This window comes from Centruroides vittatus, unplaced genomic scaffold (genome assembly GCF_030686945.1).
Source record: "Centruroides vittatus isolate TY-2023 unplaced genomic scaffold, ASM3068694v2 contig_628, whole genome shotgun sequence".
In the NCBI taxonomy this organism is placed as follows: Eukaryota; Metazoa; Arthropoda; class Arachnida; order Scorpiones; family Buthidae; genus Centruroides; species Centruroides vittatus.
Window position 1 is genome coordinate 5378823 of NW_027122385.1, and position 6124 is coordinate 5384946.

Here is a 6124-nt window from a genome sequence, read left to right on the forward strand (position 1 = left end):
TATTTTCTGTAAGTAGATACTTTATTTTTATTATTCGCAAGCGGGAAAATAGACGCGAGAATGCAATAAACGAAACATTTATCGTCTTTACATTGAATATTTAAAAGACATTTTTTGTTTGCTAATTGTTTGGGCAAAATTATCGATCCGCACCCGCCATTAATTGTATCATATGACGATCTATGAACATCTATAAAAGCCAGTTTATAAATTATCCATCCACTACCTAACGTAACGGCGATTGATATATCGCTTAGAATTTTTTCTATCGCGTTATCGATATTTTTCCAAGCCAAAAACGGGGATAAAACTCGTTCAGCATAGCTTGTAAAAAAAAATCTTTAAAATCATATCGATGTCCTGTTTCTACGCATTTATACATTATTACTTTAAGACTAATAACAAATCGAATTCTATAGTCATTTCCAAAATTCGTAATTACATTAAATAATTCGGATTTTATATCTCTAAAAAATATGACCGGATCAACATACTCGAGATTAGATTTTCGATAACATTGTAAAAAATTTTGAAAAGCGGATTCTATTAGCAAAAACATTTTTTCTTTACCTGATGTAATCTAGGTCGAGCTTTTTTTTCCCTCGTTGTTCGAACAATATTCTTTGAAGGGAGAGAATTGTTTTTCTGATAAAAAAAACATTCAATTAATTTACATAATTTTTTTAAAAAACGTTATAAAATTGGAAAAAAATTTTTTTACTTACTTTTATTTACATGTACTCCTCCAAGAATTTTTCTACGGCTGCGAAAGCTTTTTGGAAAAAAGGGAATTCCTTGATAGGAATATTAAATCTGTTTTGAATCTCTGCATTAGAGTTTGATTTTGCTAAGCAGATGTAAAATTGCTGGCGAAATTCCTTAATTTCTAAATTATAACCATGAGAAATATATACAGAATATGGTGGAATCGACTTATAAGTTGTTTCGTCTTTTGAAATAATTAAATCGTATTTTTTCTTTTTATCGGCTGGCGCATCATCATTTTTTGTAGCTTTTCGCTTCTTAGAAGTAAAAGGATGATCGATTACAAATAAGGATTGAGAATCTAAAAAAATGTCTATCTATGAAAATTATTAATAATTTAATTTTCTTATTTTTAAAAATAACAAAAAAATCTAGATAATTACCTTCCATTTTTTTCTTTTCCTTGTGAGATTAAAAGCGTATGTGTTTAGAGAAAAACTCGCTAACGAATTAACCGAAGAAAGTAAACCTCCCGTCTTTATATCGTTGGGGGGAGTTGATTTGACCTCGTTTTGTAAAAGAGCGAACGAACCGGATGTGAGGCCAACACCGGGAGAGGAGAAATACATTATAACCGATTCGTGTTAAGTAATTAAAAAAAATACAACAGAAATATTCAATTCATTTCATTTTTTTATTGAAATAAAAAAACATTTACATCAATTAAGAAGTAAGTATACAAAATACGTGTATAAATGTATTAATTATATTTAAAAAAATTAAAGTCTTTCACATATTTTTGCCAAAACACGAATTAGGGCAAATTGATAATTATCGGTAATAAATTTGGTCGATAATTGTTTCTGATTACTGATGAGACTACACCAATCCAATTTATGTTTAAAATCTTTCATAAATTTTTCGGATAAATCTTGATATTCTGAAATAATCTCCCAATCCACATGGTTTTCAAGTTCTTTAATAGTTTCTTCGGTTAATCGTTGATATTTACAAACAAGCGGCATATTGAGTGAATCTTTAAAACTTATAATGAATTGTGGACTCAGTTTTTGATATTGAGATACGAGATCCCAGTTTAGATTATCAGAATAATCACTCAAAAATGTTTCTGTTAACTGCTGATAACGACAAACATCATCCCAATTAATTCGATGATTATACTTGGTTAAAAAAGTAGGAGAGTAATGTCTGCTTTTCCATATCTTATTCCAGTTTAATTTATCTTGGAATTCTTCAATAAATTCATTACTAAGATTTTTTTCAGAAATAATATCCCAATCAACTTTATCTTGAAGTCGTCTTATTATGTCTTCCATTAAATTTAATTTAGAGAAATCTTTCCAATCAACCAACGAATTTAATTCGTCAGAGAGCAGGGCTATTTTTCTTGTCTCCATTTTATACGACTTGTCTTCTTCCGATATTAATATAATACTAATTTAATTTTAGTTTGTAGCGCTTTATATGACGAAATCAATTTGTATGATGCAATCGATTAGTTTTGTTTTAGACCGATAAGCTTTTTTTATGATGCGATCGTTTAGACAAATGAACTTTTATATTTTTTATTTCATGTTGCAACATGTTTTTTAAATATCGTTATTAACAGAATTAATTTTTTTTCACGTGATCATTTATTACGTTAGTCAGCGAATTTTTTCTCACGCTCATTTTTTAGGACAACGAATTTATTACGTTGGTCTGCGAATTTTTTCTCACACACCCATTTAATTTTTTAGGTCAACGAATTTATTACGTTGGTCCACGAATTTTTTCCCACACGCATTTTATTTTTTAGGTCAGCGAATTTATTACGTTATAATTTTTTTTAAGTCTTGAATTTTTTTTTCACGCTACAATTTGTTTTAGATCAACGAATTTAAAAAATATATATTATTTACAATTAATGGTTTGCGGTATTATTATTAAATAAAACACAAATTTTCGAGGAAAAAAAAATGCAATTTTATTTATTTTTAATTTTGTATTCAAAATACATTTTTTTGGATTTATTGATTTTTACTTTCGTATTCAAAATACATTTTTGAAATATTATTTTCGGGTCCGCAATGGGGGTCGTGCTTCTCGGCGTCGGAAAAACATGTTTCGAAAGTGTCGAATGTTTTGTCGGATTTCTCTAAAATTTCCAGGCTGAAATGATGATAAGATTCTTTCGCAGTCAGCATCCAACGAAACTGTTTCGTTTTTGGTCTAAATCGTGGGCAAACATCTACGGAGTATAAAATTTTAACAGTCAGAGGAAACTGTTGAGCTTTAGCCGCGGCCTTGGCAGATTCTTCTGCTAACTCGATGCAAAGAAACGAAATTCTATGAAAAACATATGCAACTAATAATTTCTCTTTCAATGGAACAAACGCTGTCCAACGAATCACGGGTAGCATATCGTCACTACACCCTGCCATCTTTTCGAATAAAATAATTTTTAAATTCGCGATTGGTTTTTTATGTTTTTCGCGCATGTGCACTGTTGTTTTATGTAGCATCATCTGTTGACAAAAAATTATAAAACAAGACACAAATTTTCGAGAAAAAAAATGCAATTTTATTTATTTTTTAATTTCGTATTCAAAATACATTTTTGGAATATTATTTTCAGTCTGTCCACAATGAGGGTCGTTTTCTAGAGCGTGGGAAGCGCATTCGTCGAAGTTGGTAAAGATTTTGTTGGATTTCTCTTGAATGAGTACGCTATGATGATGGGGAGATTCTTTCGCTGTCAGAATCCATCAAATCTGTTTCACTTTTGGGTTAAACCATGGTCGAAAATCTACTGAGTATAGAATTTTAGTGGTTGGAGGAAACTGTTGAGTTTTAGCAGATTTTTCTGCCAACTCGATGCAAGGGAAGAAGGTTCTAAAGAATGCGTACGAAACTAATAAGTTCTCGTTGATGGGGTTAAACGCCGTCCAACAAATCTCGGGTGCATCGTCTCTATACCTCGCCATCTTTTCGAATAAAATAATTTTTGAAGTTCGCGATTGGTTTTATGTTTTCACGCATGTGCACTAGTGTTTTTGATTTTATTTAATAAACAGTTATTTCGGTTTTAATTGCTATTTTAGATCATCATGTCTCGCAAAATAGTAGTCGCTTTTATTATTATAAGCTGAATAGAAATATTTTCGCTAACAATTTCTTTTATACTTTTATTAAAAGGATCAAATTTTAAAGAAATTAATATAAAAAACACTACTTGCAAATATTCTTTACATTTAGGTAGAAACTTTTATTTACATAAATGTACGAATGCTGGAAGAACTGTATACAACATTCGAAGATTTTCGACCGATGGATTGCCTCACAAGTATAATGGTGTACAATTATTAAAGAACGAATTTAACTTACTGTGCAGAAAATGCGTTTAAAACACCCGTCCAGTTGTATCGTCGTGGGCCCGTCTCAATCCGGAAAAAACGTCTTCAAGGAGAACTACTCCAGTCGGATCTTATGGATGTTCGACAATTTTCGAAAGATAATAATGGAATAAAATATTTATTAGCAACTATCGACGTGTTCTCTAAATATGCGTATGTAATTCCGGTAAAAGACAAAAAACCCGAAACGATAAAAAAAGCATTTCAAAAAATATTAAGAAAAGTAATACTCAGAATGATACATACCGATAAAGGGAAGGAGTTTATGAATTCTGTTATTAAGGATTTGTTTAAAAAACATCAAATAAATCATTATTATACTCATTCTGAAACGAAAGCGTCGGTCGTAGAACAGTGTAATAAAACTTTAAAAAATAAAATTTATCGTCTTATTACTTATCGAAATTCTAATAAATATATCGATGAATTAAACGATTTGGTGAAGGCATATAATTATAGTAAACATCGAACTATAGGAATGCCTCTGACCGAGGTGAAACCTAAACACCATTTACAAATTTTTAATCGACTTTACGGTAAAACGAAAACGAAAATAAAATATAAATATAAAATTAATGATAAAGTTAAAATTTCTAAGAAACGTAAAACGTTTTCTAGAGGATATTTGGCAGGATGGAGTAAAGAGGTTTTCTATATAAAAAACCGATTTCCGACGACCCCGGTCACTTATGTGTTAAAAGATTACAACAACCAGACGATTACGGGTCGATTTTATAACGAAGAACTGCAGAAAGTCAAAAATGGATAGGTTTTATGTTACGCTTATCAGTACGGCGAGTATGGACTATTTTCCAAAAAATACTCAATCGTCCTTCACATCGAAAATTAATCCGCCGATAAATTTAAGCGGGTCGTGGGAAGTGGCATTGTCCCAGATAATAATACCTCGTTCGTGGTTTAATATAACTAGCGAAAATAATACTTACAACATAATTTCTAAAGAGACGAAGTTGATTAAAGTAAAAACTGATGATTTGACTACACTAATTCCGTTATATCCTATAGGAGAGAACAAATCAAGTAATATATTCGAAACTATTACGAATAATTTAAAAGAATTAGGAAAGGATGGTCTTATTAAATTTTCTTATAACAAAGAAGACAGCTTTGTGACTATTCAGATCGCTCAAGATTGCGAATTACACATAAATCAAGATGCTTTTACATTTCTTTCAGCTCTAAATCTAGAGTATTTAAAACAATATATAGTAAGAGGAAAAGATGAAAAGATTCAATATAATTTATCTTTTACCGATTTTAAAAAAGAATTTATTACATTAATCGAAAAAATAGATATATAGATAAAGTAAAAATCGAAAACGTCGAAAATACGACGCATATACCAATTGAATTATACGGACAAAGAGAATTTCTTAAATCATTTCAGTTAATCTGTTTTAAATCGCTTTCCGATAAAAAGCTATTATTGGAAGTTCCACGAGAAACTACCGTAAAATTTAATAGTCAATTAAAAGATATATTAGGATTCGATCGATTAGAATATTCCGAAGTAGAATTTACTGAAACTTATCCCTTAGAATTAAACGCCGGAATAACAGAAATATTTGTATATTCTAATTTAATAGAATCGCATCACGTAGGCGATACTTCGGCTCCACTATTCCGAGTAATTCCAGTTATGGGAGAAAAAGATCAACAAATCGTTAAAATTTATAATACTCCGTCATTTTTCCCTCTTCGATCGAATTATATCGAGACTATAATTGTAGATATATGCACATCAACAGGGTGAAAACGTCATATTTGCTTCGGGAAAAACGCTTTTGGTATTATGTTTACGTCGAAAAAGTATATAAAACCGGATTCATTAAAGAATCGGTTATTCGATAAAATGAAGCTTAAATCGGAAGACTGTAATAGTTATTATCGTTCGCAGACGGGAGGATATCCCGATTCTATATTTCTGCACACCCCTTTTGTTACTTGTCAATGGGGAAGAGGACTGTACTTTAAAAGTCGGC

At 30.5% G+C, this 6124-nt stretch overlaps 1 long non-coding RNA gene across 1 annotated transcript; it reads right to left on the reverse strand.

Annotated features, from left to right (window-relative positions):
* Positions 1 to 581: 581 nt before the first annotated feature.
* Positions 582 to 1168, reverse strand: LOC136979531 (uncharacterized). The gene is made up of 3 exons (XR_010881396.1): positions 1149 to 1168; positions 726 to 1066; positions 582 to 645 (listed from the first exon to the last, which is right to left on the reverse strand). It is a non-coding gene; the product is annotated as an uncharacterized lncRNA (long non-coding RNA).
* Between the last annotated feature and the right edge of the window lie 4956 nt (positions 1169 to 6124).